Source organism: Eurosta solidaginis, chromosome 5 (genome assembly GCF_040869045.1).
Source record: "Eurosta solidaginis isolate ZX-2024a chromosome 5, ASM4086904v1, whole genome shotgun sequence".
Taxonomy (NCBI): Eukaryota; Metazoa; Arthropoda; class Insecta; order Diptera; family Tephritidae; genus Eurosta; species Eurosta solidaginis.
The window spans coordinates 193,403,496-193,422,771 of NC_090323.1; the positions used below are offsets into that span (position 1 = coordinate 193,403,496).

Below are 19,276 nucleotides of genomic sequence, written 5' to 3' on the forward strand. Positions count from 1 at the left end.
AAGTATCTTTATATGGATGCCCCCAAACATAATACCCTTTGGCAAGTGATTCACCAAATCGTCCAGGAAATGCGCAAACAGTAATGGGCTAAGTAGGCAACCTTGTTTAACGCCCGTTTCGGTTGGAAACCATTCTGAGGCAGTGGTACCATCCCACACCTTTGCAACGTTACTTTTGTAGAGACTGCTTATTATTTCTAGCATTTTCGTTGAAAGATCTAAATTACTTAATTTGAAGAAAAGAGCATTTCGTATTATGGAGTCAAAAGTGGCCTTAAGGTCCACGAACAAAGCATACAGTTTTCTCTTCTTTGAAACGTAATGCTGAGATATGCTAGATAAACTAAAAATATGGTCGATTGTAGAGTATCCCTTTCTAAATCCCACCTGGAACTCACTTAAAAGTGAATTCCTCTCTACCCACGCCGCTAACCTTTCATACAAAATGATGGTAAATATTTTTGCAATGGCATTCTGAAAAGAGATTCCTCTGTAATTATTTGGGCCATTTATGTCTCCTTTTTTAAAATGTGGGAATATATTGGCTTTCTGAAACAGCGAAGAGACCGAACCAGAGTTTTACATACTATTAAAGCAAGCTGTAATCTGCTCCATAAAGTTAGGAGGGCATGTTTAAAAAATTCCGCGGGTATGCCGTCAGGCCCAGGTGCCTTATTATCTTTAGTTCTTTTAAGTGCGGTCTTCACTTCATCCGGCGTAATTTCGTTATCCAATTCCCGTACAGTCACGAAGGGCAATGCAAAACTTAGGGTAGATACACTACTGTTTTGGTTTAGCAGAGAGGGAAAATGTGCCTCCAAACTTTCCGCATCTAACTGTGCACTCTTCGCGAACGCCGAACCATTTAGCTTCTTCACAAACCCCCAGTACTCTTTACTGTCTTTAGTATCGCCGAGTTTCATGGCCATATTTTTAAAATATACGTGTTTTTTATGTGCGCAAATTTCTTTAAATTCTTTGTTAAGATTTTGATATTCTCTCAAACTTTCTTGCGTACCAAGTCTTTTAGCTTTACGTAAGGCTGAAAAGGATGTCCTTCTGACTTCTTTGCACTCATAGTCAAACCAGGGGTCCACGTTCTTTGTACATACTTCTGATTAAACAACAGTCGATCACTGAATAGGCAGTTCCTCTTAGAAATGTGATATATCCTTCTTTATAAAGAATTGAGCGACCGTTTAATGCAGTTAGCGAAAACGAACTACAGAATTCAGCAAATTTTTTACCGTTCGCATCAAAATGCTTATCCTTTGAAACCCTTTCGAATGAAATAGGGGAAGTTGCTAGTGTTGGACTACAGTTAAAGAGCTGTTCTTCTCTACATCTCGCATTAAAATAACCCATCAACATAACGTTCTCAGTGTCCAGCTCAAGGACAGTCTCATGCAGCGCATTAAAATCGCTTTCCCACCTATTACAGTTTAAATGGACTGGTAAGATATAAATTTGTTCTCGATAAAGAATTAATTCAATTACAAAAATATCTCCTTTCTTTACAAACTGACCTGTCAAATTTCTGTTTAAACGTTTTTTAATTCCAGACAGAGCTCCACCCCTAACCCTTCCTCTCACATAATTTCTTGTCGCATAAACTCAAAATAAAAAATAATCTTTGAAAATATTTTCACCGCTTTTCTTTTATATTTACATTCGATTATTAGAAAGGCATATAACACTAAATTTCAAAGTACTTCAGAATATACTACATTTTTAGTTTTATTATCTGAGGAGAGTAAAACTTGAGGGTTCCCGTTCTAGACACTCTGCCCGTAAGTCAATACCAACACAGTTGAACGTTTGTCCTTGCGATTTGTTTATTGTGACTGCGAAGGAAACTTTCACTGGAAATTGCAACCGTTTATATTGGAAAGGCATATCGGTCGGAATCATGGGTATGCGAAGTGTGTACGATGTTTCTCCTGCAGCTAGACCCGTAAGGATTGTTACCTCTAAGATATTGTTATGCATTCGTTTTATTTGTAATCTCGTCCCATTGCATAACGTGGGTGGCTTTAAGTTGCGCAGTAAAATAACTGGATTTTTACTTTTCAACTTTAATATATGAGGGGGTAAGCCAGAGGCATTAAGAGAATTAAAATACTCAGTAGGGTAGTGTACGGCATCTTCTCTATTAAGGACAGAGTCAGTTGATAAATACTCTCTAGTTTCGCTAGGAATTCTGTCTATAAATATGTTGTTAATTTCGTCTACCGTTTTATTTCTTGGTGAAATGATAGCCCTCTCGCATAGCCAGGTACATGGCATACTGCAAATATGTTCAATATTCGTGTAAATTTGCAATATTAATTCGTCCACGTTATGCACCACATTACCAAGCCTTGAATCAACTATAAAGTAACCGTTCTCATTGGAAATTTTACCACCTCCTATGTCGAGTAAATCCTGTGGAAATGTAATAACATTTCCGTTCAGATGTGCTCTCATGTTTGTTTGCAGACACAATTTTTCTACGTAATTCCATAATAAAGATGCCTTGAAGCATGATTTGACAATATCAACTCGAGTTCTCTTCGCCACTACAGGCAAAGTCTGACGAAAGTCTCCCGCAAAAAGGATTGTTATTCCACCAAAGGGTTTGTCGTTAGATTTTATGTCTTTTAATGTGCGATCTATTGCCTCAATATGCGCTCGATTGGTCATTGTAGAGTCATCCCACACTGATAACGAACCGAAAATCATTTGCAGACTCGGACCTGTCCATACGCTCTAAACTATATTTGAAGCTCGAAATAAAAGAGTTATATGTATGCAGAAAAATTTTTTGTAGTATATCTATAACTTCTAGATTTAACGCTGGTATAATGTTTGAGCGAATGGTAGTTTGGTCAGCCTCAAAAATAAAATACATTTGTAGGTACTGGGCATGTACATTCGGTTCTGGTAATAGTGATCCAAATAGATGGTATACCTGACCTTGAGTTTTTTGGCATGAAATTTCCTTCTCTTATCTCATGCGTGCCAAAAGAAGTCATTTGAAACAAACTATTGTACTTTCCAGCATTATCCAGATTTGATAATGGATGAGTGCTGAGAATTAGGGAGTGGGTCCCGCGGCTCCTGAAGATTAGGCAATGAACACAAACCACATTCATTCTTCCTATTCGAAGATCCTTTGAGTTGGCATAATCGTAATTTAATTGGTAATTAAACGCGCGTCTACCGGAAAAACAGTAAATCGGAATGCGTTCTTGCGCACGATATGTAGCTGCTGTTAACGCATTGTGCGGTGTTTTCCGACTTAGTCTGGTTCACACTTTCGGCATTTTCCTTTTTAGCAAGTTCACACCTATTCATATAGGTACAGTTACTCCCAAAAATAAATATACACCTTTCCTTAAGTATACACCTTTTTATAGTTTTTTTATTGATACATTTTCTTATAGGTAAATAGTTAAAATAAATTTCCTGAAGCCGAAGTTGGTGAGAACTTTCCAAAAAGGGGTGTATACTTTTTTTGTGAGAAACTTTATATAAATTTTAAATGTACAAAACTATTCGGGAAAGCAAATATTCGTAAATTATAAACTTTCACTGTTTCACAATTGTTCGCAGAGGTACATATATAAATTTTCACTGATTTTAATTATTTTTTATCATGTACTCACGCAGTAAGAAACAAATACGATATTAACTTTCAAACAAAAAGCAAATCATACTATCCCGAAAACAGGGTTTCACATGGGACTAAGAACTACACCATGTTAAAGCACTCGACAACACCATATTGTAGGAAACCCGTCTAGGACCACTTCTGGTGCATATTTTGGTCAATACCTCAAAAACGGGGTATTATATGGGTCTAATAACTACACCATGTTAAAGCACTCGTCAACACCTTTCATTTGACACACACATTGTAGGAAACCCGTCTAGGGTCACACCTGGTCCATATTTTGGTCAATACCTCAAAAACGGGGTTCTATATGGGACTAATAACTACACCATGTTAAAGCACTCGTCAACACCTGTCTTTTGATATCCATATTGTATGAACACGTTATAAGGTGGTCCACATTTTGTGGGATATCTCCACAACCTTCAAAGATTCTTATACTTTTGTTTTGCCTATAACCATGTCGGGCTCAAGCAAAAACTACGTGCAAAATTTCATTTAATTCGGTCCAGTCGTTTTGGAGCTTTGCGCTCCAGAAAAAAACGGCTTTCAAAATATATATTAGTATAGATGAGAGGATAAGCCCAATTTTTAATAAATGTGACCCCGCCTATGAAAAGGTGGATTATGACTCAAAAAAAAAAAACAAAAAAACAAAAACTGCTAAGAAACTGAAGAAATGCATTGTTTATCTTTAACAGCTGTTTCTCGCAATTTAGTTTTTGAGTCATAAGCCACCTTTTCATAGACCGGGTCACATATTTCGTTAAAATTTCGGTCCTGAAGTTTGAAAACTGGAAATTTGCATTAAAATTAAAAAGTGTATAGTCATAAATGTAAGCCAAAAAGTCTAAGATTTAAACTAAAATTTTCAAACGTGTATATTAAAAAAAAAAAAGTAAAAAACAAAAAAAAGTTGCGTATACGCAGTGTCACACATCTTTTCAAGTGCTACTTTTAATTTTGCGTGTGATTGGTTGGTTTTCAGTAACACAACGTGCCTATTAATGACATTTAAAATATGAGAAACTTTCAAAAACGATGATATATGATAAAGCGAATGATATCGGAACCTATAAAATTTCAACATCGACCGTCCACGTTTCCTGCCCGAAAATCGACATTTGAAATTGGACCTTCATTTCATCATTATCACTCTCTTTCTCCTTAGTCTTTAACTATTCCTTTCCTATCCTCAGTTCCTCGTCTCCCTTTACAATCTTATTGCAATGCCCTCTCTCTGTTTCGCCCATCTACTTCCACTATCACTATCACTTCCACTATCACTATCACTACCACTACCACTACTACTACCACTATCACTATCACTATCGCTATCACTATCACTCACTCTCACTTCCACTTGTGAACTGGTAAGCTCATGTCCTGCAGATACTTCTTCTTTATATATGGATATTCTCGAAAAGTGTTTCCGCTTTTACAAACTTGATACCTCAAATATTCAACTTGATGGATGTGTTGTTATTATAACTGTGAAAGAGAAGTGACCGAAATATAAGCGGGGTGCGATGAGGGTCTCTGAGTTTCGCATTTCCTTAAGATTATAAACCTATAAGCATGTGACGCCAGAAGGCACTGTCTAGTTAGTATGCCCAACGTGAGCCTTAAGTCTTCCCTCTCCAGAGAAATTAGCCATTTTGTGAGTCCAATGTAGTAGGATTTGCACATGACCTTAGAAATTTTGCAGCCTCGCGCTTTTCCTGCTTGATGGATCATATGCAACGCCTGTCTCCTCTTAATTTCTCCCAATTGGCTTGGGGAGATTAGCGTCGCTTGGAACAGAAAATTGTACCATATAAATTGACGCACCTTAATGTTTATTTACACATATTAATGTATATCTTATTAAGATTTTAAAACATAACTCTCTTTAGTTCTACAACAGTGTAATTAGTTAGCTAGAAACTCTGTCAGTATTGTTAACAGCAAGAATATACATAATCTAATTGTATACAAGAATATAATGAAATAAATTTTATGTGGACCGATGTTATGAAACTTAATTGGAAAGATGTAGAAATTGAAAAGCAGAAACACGTGAATGCTCACTAGGGCGGGTCGATTTAAAAATCGCTCATTGCTCTGTGAGAATCATATTCTAGGGTTCAAAATAAGAAACTTTGCCGAAGGAACCATACCTCTAAAACGAATTCTGATGTCCCCCCTCTGGGTCGAACTTTTGGTTAGGGGCAATTTCAATTCTACCTGCTGTCTCTTGTGGTGGCTCAAAAAAAAAACAACACAAGCAATTTTACGACATGCAAATGCATCACAGTGATGCCTTGGTTTTAAAAGGGGTTGTAAAAACGCTAATTTCTAATAATTTTTTTTAATTTCTTTTCTATTACTAAGTTAAATTCATTTTTTCATTTACATATGTTCTGGCTAAATAAATTTCTAAGGAGAAAAATAAACTCCAAAAAGAAAAAACATAGGCATTTCAAAGTGGGATTTTTCAAAATTTGCCCCTACGACCCAAAGGGGGGACATCAGAATTCGTTTTAGAGGTATGGTTCCTTCGGCAAAGTTTCTTATTTTGATCCTTAGAATATGATTTTCACAGAGCAATGGGCGATTTTTTGTCCCTCCCACAAATCGACCCGGCCTAATGCACACATATTTATGTATATGGGGTAGTTTTAGTGAAACAAGGCCACTCACATTCCAAGACTTATTTCTGAGGCAAAACCGCCTGTATGGAGCCTGCTAAGGGTAAAAGTAATTTAAATAAAACGTTTTGGGTTTGAAAAGTGTAAACGTACCACTAAATGGATTATGAGAAAAAAGATATGAAGGCATGCTAATTATCATGCCGGTTCAGATGTTCGTTTTTAGTACCGTGATCGGTTTTGAAATAGTAATCGGTTTCGATAAAAGAAAAACCCGGATCCAATTAATGTGTGCTTTTCAGTTTAAGAGATTTTTGAATAAAAGCACGTGCTAAAAAGTTGCAAGCTTCGATTATTTAATATGAACCGAAAATTTAAGGCGGCTCCAAAATCGAAACATTTTTCGATTAACGTAGGGACCTCATCAGATAAATCTTTTGTTTTGAGTTTAAAAATTCCTACATAAAAAACCTTTTTCGAAACATTTTTTTTCAGTTCAAATGATCTTATACAAAAATCCGATTTCGATAAATTAACTTTTTTCTGTTTCAAGAATCCTCTAAAAAAGCCGGTTTCTAGTAACTTACCGGCCCTGAAAAACTAACCGATACCAAAAACATAACATGTTTTGACACATTCACCGGTTCAGAGAAACTAACCTGTACAAAAAAATTCGGTTTTGATGAACTAAGACTTTCTAAAATATGAGACGCTACCGAAAACATAACCTGTTTTGATACCAGAAAAAAGCAGGTTTGATAAATTAACCGGTTCCGAAAAACTAACCGATACCCACAAAGAACCGATTTTGATAAATTAACGTATTCGGAAAAACGAATCGACACCAAAAATATAACCGGCTTTGATAAATCAACCGTTAGGTTAAAAGTGCAGGTTCCTATAAATTAAACTGCAGATAACAAATAACCATGTTCTGGCTAAATACATCAGTTACTTCCGATTAAGTAACTGCTTCCATGAAAGTACCCGGGTCCACGAAATTAACCGTTTCCGAAAAAGTAATTTGTTCTAGTACACCATTTGGTGGCGATCAAGTAACCGATTAAGTTTTCGGGTTGGAGAAAGAAACCAGTTCCGAAACCGCTTTTAAACGAAACCGAACTAAAAAATAGAAAATAATTTTCAATTAAAAAGAGTTTATATAACAGAAGTAGAAGGTCAAACAATCTTTTATAGTTAATCACCTCAAAATAAAATTATAATAAAATTTAAGTTATTAACAGAATAATTTAACTCAGAGTAAAAAGCGTGGGTGCATTTGACTACATTTCATATCTTTCCTCTCAGATAGTTGCCAATAGAATGATTGTAACATTCAATATCAAGCACCCCACGCTTTTTACTGTGAACTAAATTATTCTGTTAAAGTTTCAATCCATTCAAATTGGTAATAAGGCCAATTGACCTTATGGCCGTTGACCTTATGTCACCACACCATCACATTAATGCTTTGTCATCAACCCTTGATACGTGTGCAAAGTTTCAATCAAACTTATGGCCATTCAAAGTGGTAATAAGGCCAATTGACCTTATGGCTGTTGACCTTGTGTCACCACACCATCACATTAATGCATTGTCATCGAGCCTTGATACGTGTGCAAAGTTTCAATCAAACTAATAGCCATTCAAAGTGGTAATAAGGCCAATTGACCTTATGGCCGTTGACCTTATGTCACCACACCATCACATTAATGCTTTGTCATCAACCCTTGATACGTGTGCAAAGTTTCATTCAAACTTATGGCCATTCAAAGTGGTAATAAGGCCAATTGACCTTATGGCTGTTGACCTTGTGTCACCACACCATCACATTAATACATTGTCATCGGTCCTTGATACGTATGCAAAGTTTCAAATTAATCAGACTTCTAGAAACCGGTGAAAATTAAGCTCAAAGATTCCGTTACATACAGGCGAAGCTAATAAAAGCGTGTTAAAAAGGAAGATTACAAAACTTACACAAGTCTTCTATGATTACTAGGACATGTTTCTGAACTTCGCTTCTTCATCAGCTAGTTTTTTTCGGGAGCTTAGTCTTGAACTCGAAATCTACAACGTTCGTACTTTAGAGGAGATTTTGAGTTCAAAATTCGGCTTCCGAAAAGCTAGCTGATGAAAAAGTGATATTCTCTAGCATCAAAATCATTTTTTCTATTTTTAATATTCTTAATAAAATATCTAGAAAAAATAAGCACATTGTTTTATTAACAACCTCCTCTTAGCTCGGCAGGACAATTTGTATGCCCATTGTAGCATGGGTGACTTTCGCCTACAAACTTAATATTTCCTCTTAAAATTGGCACGCCTTTGAAGGTGGCGTGTTGTCGCAAGTAGCAAACTAAATGCCTTGATGTGATATTCCTTGCTTCTACAGCAAGGGCATCTTGGCACACACTGCAGACTTTGGGGCGTACTTTTTCTCAGCATAATCAACAGTGTGAATGCTATGAGAAATATTCCCCGAAGAGGCTTGACAATGGGCACGGTAATGCGGCCATGAAAAAGTGTGTGTCGAATTGGGTATCTTGACACTGCTAGAACAACGGGGTAACCAATTACACGCACCTGAAAAGACGGCAACCTGTGCGTATACGTAACTTTTTATTATTATTTGGTATACTTACAAAAATTCAAGGGAAGATTATAAAAACGTGTTAAAAAAGTTAAAAACGTGTGAAAAAGTAAAGTAGTTTCTCATAAAGCAATGAAAAACCTATTATTTCAAAAATCGTGAAATTTTCAAAAGTATATCGGTAGAGTGAGTTGGCATGGAAAGCCCCATATACTCGTATTTGTTCTTATTAAAATGACGTGTGAATAAAATGTCGCTGGGATGTGATTTACATATTATATATGTACATATACACATATGTATATATACAAATAGAGAAAATTTTACAAATAAGAAAACGCATATGAAAGCTTATACAACGTAATTAAGACAACAATAAATATGAAATAATAAATTTTATTAAGAAGATATGGAAATGAAATTGAAAGCAAAAAAAATATAAATATTTATAAAACGGGAATATAACATAAGAATATAAATGCATAAGCAAATTAATGTTGATAACTGCAGATAGGAATTTCATCACAGTCCCGCTGCTTTTCGAAAACACTGAATCTTTTGAAAAGCGCCCAATATAAAAATTAGTTTGAAGACTCTTGCCCAGATTGTTTTTGTCAAAAATGCTCTACCTATATTTTTGCTTTTGTTGTAGCGATATGGATACTTCCCGAACATTTTTTGTAGTCTTATCAATGTTGGTGGTCTTTTACCGGATATAGAGCCGACACGTTCCGTTAACACGCACCATTAATATACTAGCCCGACTATTTGGAAAACGATTTAATATGACCACATTGAAACTTCTAGGCTATCGCGCCCCCATCTCCTTGTTCCATGAGGAGTTTGGGGTCGTACGAGCCGATGTATCGTATGATACGTGCATATTTTTAACAGGATTTGCTTTAGCGATTGGGCTGATATAGGGCAGCTTCTATATCAGAATTCGATTAAAGAACGAATTCAGAATTTGTTCGAATTACGCGTTATTTCAGTATGAACTCAATATTTTAGAGCTACAACAGAGTGTTTATGGAGCTGGGATAGGGCATAATACAAAAAAAGATAGAGATATGTCGTTTTTCAAACGGAACCCTTAAATGCTCAAAAAAGTTTAGAGAATTTCAAATAAAAATTCAAAACTTTTGTAAAACTTTCTCCAATTTACGAACTTTTCGTAAACGTTTTTGAGATTGATGTGCATGGTTTCAGTTAACATTATAGAAGTTTTTGCTTAAATATCGAAAAGACAATTTCAATGATGAAAAATTCAAAGAACTCCAAAAAAAAAGTTAGAAATTTGCGTATAATTTTCTCGAATTTTCGAATTATTTCAAAAACATTTTTTTAAAAATGATTTGCATAGTTTTATTTAAAAAATTTATGAAGTCTTTTTCTTAAGATATCGATAATAAAAAAAAAAATAATTTAATTGACAAAAATTCAGAGAACTAAAAAAAAGAGTTCGAAATTTTTTGCGAAGTTTTCTCGAATACTCGAATTTTTCACAAGCGTTTCCGATACAATTTTTACTGACGAAAAATTAAGAGGACTACAAAAAAAAGTACAGACTTTTCGCGCAATTTTCTTGTTTTTTTTTTTTTAAACGCGTTTTAGGATTTGCTTAACAAATTCGTAACAAAATTCACGGAAGTTTTTACAAAACAAAAGTTCGAAATTTTCTCAAATTTTCCAAATTTTTCAAAATCATTTTTGACAGTTTCAGTTACAAAATTCATAAAAGTTTTTTCTTAAAATATCGAAATAAAAAAATTTAACTAACGAAAAGAAGACTCAAGAAAAAAAAAACAAGTTGGAAATTGTTTGCAAAATTTTTTCGAATTTTCCATTATTTTCAAAACTGTATTAGAAATCGGTTTGTAAAAGTTACAAAATTTAAAAAGTCTTTGCCTTAAAATAGCGAAAAAAAGAAATAAAAGAACATAGTTGACAAAAAATTCAGAAAACTAAAAAAATGTGTTCGAATTTTTTGTAAAATTTTCACGAACTTTCGAAATTTTTCGGAAACGTTTTTGAGATTGAGACCATACACTTTCGGTTACAAGAATCAATAGAGTTTTAGCTTGAATATTGGAAAAAGGAAAACGATTTAAATGAAGAAAATTTCAGAGAAACGCAAAAAAAGTACGAAATTTTCGCAAAGTTTTCTTGAATTTTTTCAAAAATATTTAACAAACCGGTTGGCATAGTTTTAGTAAGAAGATTTATGAAGTCTCTCGCTTAAATTAAATTATCGAAACTAAAAAAATTAAATAATTGACAAAAAATTGAGACCACTCAAAAAAAGTCATCGAAATTTTCGGAAAAATTTCTCGAATTTTTTCGAAATACGTTTTAGAAATTGGTTTTCCGTTGGTCCAGCTACGAATTTCATAGAATTTTTTGCTTGAGTATCAAAAAAAAACAAAAAACTAAAATTACGAAAAATTTAGAGAACAGCAAAAAACAAGCTCGAAATTTTCGTAAAAATTTTCTCATATTTTCGATTTTTTTTTTAAATATTTCAGTATTTTTTTGCATAGTTTTGTTTATAAAATTTACGAGGTCTTTTTCTTAAAATATAGAAAATAAAAGAAGAATTTTGCTGTCGAAATTTTAAAAAGTTACCGCTGTTCGCTCCTCTATATTCGAATGGCCGAGTCTGTAGATCAAAACCTGACTTCTTGGGCAAAGAAGACGTCATAACTTAAAATGGTGTTACTGTGTCCGGTTAGGTCCCGGAAAATCTTAACGACTCTATCATTTACTGATGTGTGTATTTATGCAAAAAGCAGCAAATTAGCTAGACGAGAAATGTGTTCGTAAAAAATGTCTCATTAAATAAAAATGTCTTAAAGCAAAAAAATTAAATAGCTAAAACTTATTAAAAGATCGACCGTTTCTTTAAATATATAAAATATGCGTGGGAAATCCGGTTGTTTTTAAAAATCTCTACACTCAAACGTGTTACTGAATATAAATATTTGTGCGTGTTACCCAAAAAACTATACATAAAACAAAAAGAAGAGGAAATCAGAAAAAATTAAATAAAAGAGTAAAGCTAACAAAAGAAATTAAAAAAATTTTAAACAAGAAGCTTAAAAATCAACAAAAAAGGTGGGCTGTGTATAAACATGCATATATGATGTATAGAAAAATATAAAAAAACACACACTTATACACATACAAATGCATAAATCTCATAGATGATTAAGACAAATTTATATGGCCAACGCTCGCACAAAGTGCTTCACAAAAGAAAATCGTGCTAGCAAAGATTATAGGTGAGCTATCTAATATTATATCTCTGTATAATATAAAATGTGAATGCATGAATGATATATACTAAAAAGTTGAATATATATAATACAACAAACATCTACAGAGACACTGATGTGCATGATGATGGAAAGCGCAATGAATATAATCAATTAAAAGTAAAGCAACATAAAAGAAATTGAAAGGAATTATAAAAATTTTATAAAAATATATAAAGAGTGAAAATAGATTATAAACAAAAACCTATTTAATAACATAATTGTATATATATGTTATTTAAAGAAGTATAAACGCATACCACCGTATGTATATGTGTGTGTGAATTGCATATTCTAAGCATTGTTATTTAAGTGACGAATCAAAAGAATAAATAAATTACAAAACAGAGTGGTGTTGTTGGATCTTTGTATCAAAACAATTAAATCTAAATAATAAAACAAGTATTAAAAAGAAAATAATTCGAAATTCTAGCATTTGTAATCTTTAGTAATTTTAAGTGCGCGTCATCATCCTAAAGAATGCAAAAAGTATTTGTGATTTGATTTTTTATGTTATACAAGTTTTTTGCCGACAAGCATAAGTGCGCAGACTAAAAGCATTTTATGTAAAAACGTGAATATTAACCATTAAGAAGAATGCCAAATGCTTTGCTGTAAACATAGGTAATGTATAGATATATATAGATGTACAGCTGCGAAGATGAAAATAGCAGTGGATATTTTTTAATGAAATTTCGTTAACTAAATTTTTTGTCCACAGTTAAATAACTTACATGCATTCTGTTACTGAAACTATGCAAGCAAATTTCAAAAAAAAAATAAATAAATGTAAGGCGCGATAACCTCCGAAGAGATCTAAGGCCGAGCTTCTCTTCCAATTTGCGTCGTGCTCCTCTTGATTTTTCCCTACAAATTGGCCGGACGGGACCTACATGTTTTATGCCGACTCCGAACGGCATCTGCAAGGCAGATGAGTTTTCACTGAGAGCTTTTCATGGCAGAAATACAATCGGAGCGCTTGCCAGACACTGCCGAGGGGCGACCCCGCTTAGAAAAATTTTCTTCTAATTGAAATATCTTATTTCTAAAATTTTGATGTTGCTTTGCCCGGGAGTTGAACCCAGGGCATACGGTGTGATAGGCGGAGCACGCTACCATCACACCACGGTGGCCGCCAAATTTCAAAAACGTTTTCGAAAAAATTCTAATATTGAAAAAAAAAATAAAAAAAAAAACATGTAAGGAAGGCTAAATTCGGGTGGAACCGAACATTACATACTCAGCTGAGAGCTTTGGAGACAAAATAAGGGAAAATCACCATGTAGGAAAATGAACCGAGGATAACCCTGGAATGTGTTTGTATGACATGGGTATCAGGTGGAAGGTATTAAAGAGTATTTTAAAAGGGAGTGGACCATAGTTCTATAGGTGGACGCCATTTCGGGATATCGCCATAAAGGTGGACCTGGGGTGACTCTAGAATGTGTTTGTACAATGTGGGTATCAAATTAAAGGTATTAATGAGGGTTTTAACAGGGAATGGCCTTTAGTTGTATATGTTAATGTTTTTTTCGAGATATCGACCAAAATGTGGATCATGGTAACCCAGAACATCATCAGTCACGTACCGCTAATTTATTTATATATGTAATACCACGAACAGTATTCCTGCTATGATTCCAAGGGCTTTTGATTTCGCCCTGCAGAGCTTTTTCATTTTCTTCTACTTAATATGGTAGGTGTCACACCCATTTTACCAAGTTTTTTCTAATGTTATATTTTGCGTCAATAAACCAGTCCAATTACCATGTTTCATTCCTTTTTTCATGTTTGGTATATAATTATGGCATTCCTTCATTTTTCGTAATTTTCGATATCGAAAAAGTGGGTGTGGTCATAGTCGGATTTCAGCCATTTTTTATACCAAGATAAAGTGAGTTCAGATAAGTACGTGAACTAAGTTTAGTAAAGATATATCGATTTTTGCTCAAGTTATCGTGTAAACGGCCGAGCGGAAGGACAGACGGTCGACTGTGTATAAAAACTGGGCGTGGCTTCAACCGATTTCGCCCATTTTCACGGAAAACAGTTTTCGTCATAGAATCTATGCCCCTACCAAATTTCACAAGCATTGGTAAATTTTTGTTCGACCTATGGCATTAAAAGTATTCTAGACGAATTAAATGAAAAAGGGCGGAGCCACGCCCATTTTGAAATTTTCTTTTATTTTTGTATTTTGTTGCACCATACCATTACTGGAATTGAATGTTGACATAATTTACTTATATACTGTAAAGATATTAAATTTTTTGTTAAAATTTGACTTAAAAAAATTTTTTTTAAAAGTGGGCGTGTTCGTCATCCAATTTTGCAAATTTTTAATCAGCACATATATAGTAATAGGAGTAACGTTCCTGCCAAATTTCATGATATCTTCAACGACTGCCAAATTACAGCTTGCAAAACTTTTAAATTACCTTCTTTGAAAAGTGGGCGGTGCCGCGCACATTTTCCAAAATTTTACTAGTGTTCTATTTTGGGTCATAAGTTCAACGCACCACCAAGTTTCATCGCTTTAGACGTCTTTGGTAATGAACTATCACACTTTTTCCGTTTTACGAAATTTTCGATATCGAAAAAGTGGGCGTGGTTGTAGTCCGATTTCGTTCATTTTAAATAGCGATCTGAGATGAGCGCCCAGGAACCTACATACCAAATTTCATCAAGATACCTCAAAATTTACTCAAGTTATCGTGTTAACGGACAGACGGACGGACGGACGGAGGGACGGACATGGCTAAATGAATTTATTTTTTCGCCCAGATCATTTTGATATATAGAAGTCTATATCTATCTCGATTAGTTTATGCCGTTACGGATTACCGTTATGCGAACAAAGTTAATATACTCTGTGAGCTCTACTCAGCTGAGGATAAAAGTGTTTGAAAGTTTCGAAACTGTTATTTATGAAAATTGAAAAAAAAAACTTCATTTATTTTATATCTGAAACTGTATTGAATATTTGAAAAAAATTCGAAAAAATTTTATGAAATTTTCGAAATTTTACTAAAGATATTTAAAAAGAAAATATAAATTTTGAAACTGAAAAAATTTTAAAAAAGTTTCTAATTTTTTATTTGAAACTATGCAAACCAATCTCGAAAAATTTTTCGACAAAATCGAAAATTCGAGACAGTCTTACGTATATTTCGAACAAAATTTCCAAGATTCGAAAAAATCTTGCGAAAATTTATCCAACCTTTTATTTTCGATAACTGAAGATATCGGTATTATAAATTTTTAAGTGAGACAATACAAAACAATCTTAAAAACGTTTTCGAAAATAATTAGGATATTGAAAAAAAAATTCGAAAAAATTTTACGTAAATTTCGAAGTTTTTATTTACGATGATTGAAAAAAAAACGTAATATATTTTTTAACGGAAACTATGCAAATCGATCTCAAAAACATTTTCGAAAAATTCGAAAAAGTTCTAGGATTCGAAAAAACGTTACGAAAGTTTCGAATATTTTATTTTCGATAATTGGAAAAATCACTATAATTAGTTTTTTAATTGAAACTATGCAAACCAATCTCGAAAAAGTTTTCGAAAAATTCGAAAATTTGAGATAGTCTTACGAAAATTTTGAGTATTCTATTTCAAGTTTGCAGATATTTTGTATAAATATGTAGTTTTGTGGCGCAATCAATTTTTGTCTGTAATTTTAGTAGTGCAAAATATAAATCTTTCCAAATTAGCCTTAATTTTTAGTAATTTTATGGCCGAATCGTGTTTCAGATTTTCTTCTATATCTTACCAATATTGAAGATGTGGAAGTTTGGATGTACGGATATCCACTGGAAGAATTTATTGGCAATTGTTTTTCGAAAAAGTGGAGGTGGAGTCCTATATTAAGGTTGACGACAAAGTGGAAGCGACGGGACCTATATGTTTCATACCGACTCCGAGCGGCATATGCAAGGCAGGTGAGTTTTCACTGAGAAGCTTTTCATGGCAGAAATACACGCGGAGTGCTTCCCAAACACTACCGAGGGGCGACCCCGCTTAGAAACATTTTCTTCTAATTGAAAAAACTTGTTTCTAAAATTTTGATGTTGCTTTGCCCGGGACGTGAACTCAGGACTTTCAGTGTGGTAGGCGGGGCACGTTACTACCACACCACGGCGGCCTAACCCTAAACAAAAAGTTAGAAAATTCCGTAAAATTTTCGAAAATTCATAGAAGTTGTTTCTTAAAATATGTTAAAAAATCAAATTATTATAAACTATTTCTTCCGTTCCTATTTATTTTATGTACAATCCTTATGCCTTTCTTTTGATGTCCATAAGCACTCACACCAAATTACATTTTATTTTCCTTTCATTTCACTAGACTTACGGTCAGTAAAAGTGACTGCTAAAATAATCATCATTCACAATATTATAAACATCATAACAATCCTGCTTTTTCTTCCATCTATTTTTCTGTTTGCTACATTCTTTATTTACTTTGGCTTCTTATTCCCTAAGGCAGAAACTTAATCTGTTTTGGTTTTCCATTCATTTGAACATAGATCATAATGGAAAAGCCGATAAGTTGATAAATATGGGTGGGCGCAGCTCTCAAAGCATTTACTATTGACGTAAGATTGGCTGAGATAAAAAAGAGACAAGAGTGGCACATGACCGGCTGCAGGAAAACGCTTGAAAACAAGAGTGAGTCTACATAATGTCAATAATCATAGAACGTTCACTTGAATACTTAAACGAGAAGACCGTAGGCTTAATATGGTCACATTAATTAGATCTGAGCAGTGACAGAAAAAGAAGGCGATCCGTGCTGCAGGATGAAGCGGTTGAGTATATATTATGTTCGTATCCTGCATGCCAGATTAGGGCTACAACTAAGTTTCATCAGTGGCTTAACATCTAGGTCTAAAAGCAGAAAGTAGGTATGGTCCTACAAAACTTCTAGTAAGATTTTGGGAATAGAGCAGAGTTAATTTATAAGATAAGTCCTAATTCATGATAAGGCTATGCATTTTCGTCGCAGTAAATTTTATGATAGCTCTGCGGACACACTCAGTACATGGTGGCTTTTTACGGACCGACCAGTTTCACCTAATCCAAAAAAATGATTTCCGAATTCATATTTATAAAATTTCAGTTCTCTAGCTTGCCAGGAAGTTACTCAATAATCTATTGAAAGATACCAGGTATTGATTCGTGCCCCACCTAGCAGATTTTTTTTTTATAGAAATGTGAGGTTGCAATTTTGTAGCTCAATAGGAAACATTTTAAAACTTGATAGAAAAATTCTTAATACCTCGACCCCGGCCGCCTATGGGAATTTTTACCTTTCTTCAATGTATTGCCACTGGGTTCTCACGTGGATGTCTGGTATTACGTTTGTCAATTGGAAGTTCCTCAAAAATTAATTGCAATATTCCATCCCAGCCGTAAGATTTTCCGAAATATATAGATTCGTGCAACAACTAGCGAAACTTTTTGAGTTACGTGCTACAGTGCTATTGAACACTAAACCATATTATAAATTCATGTTTTAATGGAAGGCGGATCCCAACATTCCTTATATCATAGAATATTTCTAATTATCTCGACCTGTGCGACACCTAGCGGATTTTTTATTAATCGAAGTATCGAGGTTACGTTAATACCGATCCCCAGATTCTTTATCTCAAAAGATATTTTTATTTATACTGACCAGTGCGACACCTAGCGGAATTTTCAAGGTTTCTAGTATCTATCTCAATGAGGAACCACGTAAAATTAGAAATTACTCAAAAACTGATCCCAATTTTTCCATTTACTATGGCGCAGTTTGCGGAAATTTTGCCTCCTTTTGTTACTTGGCGCGCTGATCTTTGTAAGGTTGGGTTTGACTGGTTGTTGTGTGAGTACCTCACATAGAATGAGTTTGCTGCCAGGAGTTTGCTCAACAAACAAACTGAAAACCCCCATCAGAAACAAGGAACTATGGTATAAAACAATTGGAACATACTAGAAGCTTTTTAGGATCTACTTGCTGCTTATAGATCTGATAGCAATGCCACTCCTTATAGCTTGCGAGCACAAAACGTCGATCGTTTCGTTCTTCAACCCGTTCTTCCTATATCTGCTATCACTGACAATCCCTTATTTAAAGGTATGTGACGCTAGAAGGCAGTGTCCTCTCCGAGTACCCATCATGAGTCTACAGTCCCCTCTTTTCAATGATGGGAGTAACTTTGTTAATCTAAAGTTGTAAAACCTGCACGTGATATTCGATACCTCGAAGCCCCGCGCTTGGCTCAACGCATTTCTTGATTATTAGATAATATGCTTCTCTCGCCTCCTTTTAACTTTGCCCAATCTAATTGATTCGACTATGGTGCAAACTTTGAGGAATATACCATGCTTTTTCATTCTCATCTATTCCATATGCTCAGGGACACAATATTAATTCCTTTCGAAATTCTTTCCAGTTAAGCTATTTTTCTCCAGTGTTTCTACTGCTTTAGTTACGGCAACAGCTTTCGCCTGATCTAAGTGTAAGGTTTTAAGTTTTCAGCTTGAGAAGAAGCTACTTAAGACTTGATCGCTGAAATCTACATGACCCGCAGCGTTCTTCTAAATATCTCTAAATATCGGGAATTCGGCCCCACCTGAAAGAATTTCATGCCCTAAATCAAGGTACCCTCGTCACCTAGCGACAGCTTTTCCTTCATGTTGCATTATCGCTGGGTTCTGAAATATGTTTAGGTTTGAATTAACAAAAGCTTTTCAAAAATATATTGCAGGATTCCCCCAACTTTGTACCGAAATTAGAGGATATACATGAAGCCGACAAAAATTTTTATCTTAAAAGATCAATCGAAACAATGAAGGAAACTTAATCCCGGTATCAACCCTGGTATGCCGGAATTATTTCATGAAACTTGAAAAATCTTGCGACTGCAAAAATTTACATTTCTAAATGCCAATTGATCTCAAATTCCTATTTGAATATTTTATTGAATCAATAGCGTACGCCGCAGACTTTGTTTGGTCCGAAAATTAGTTTGCGTACATTCAAAAATTTAGTCTCGCTTCACTATCTCACCTCTCCCCTTCTTCTCTATA

The 19,276-nt window shown here is 34.4% G+C and overlaps 1 long non-coding RNA gene across 1 annotated transcript in view; it reads left to right on the forward strand.

The window, feature by feature from the left end:
- Positions 1 to 11,483: 11,483 nt before the first annotated feature.
- LOC137252008 (uncharacterized) overlaps positions 11,484 to 19,276 on the forward strand; it is a 197,806-nt gene continuing 190,013 nt past the window's right edge. The window contains exon 1 of the long non-coding RNA XR_010953421.1: positions 11,484 to 12,816. This is a non-coding gene — a long non-coding RNA (uncharacterized lncRNA). The remainder of the gene's footprint in view (positions 12,817 to 19,276) is intronic.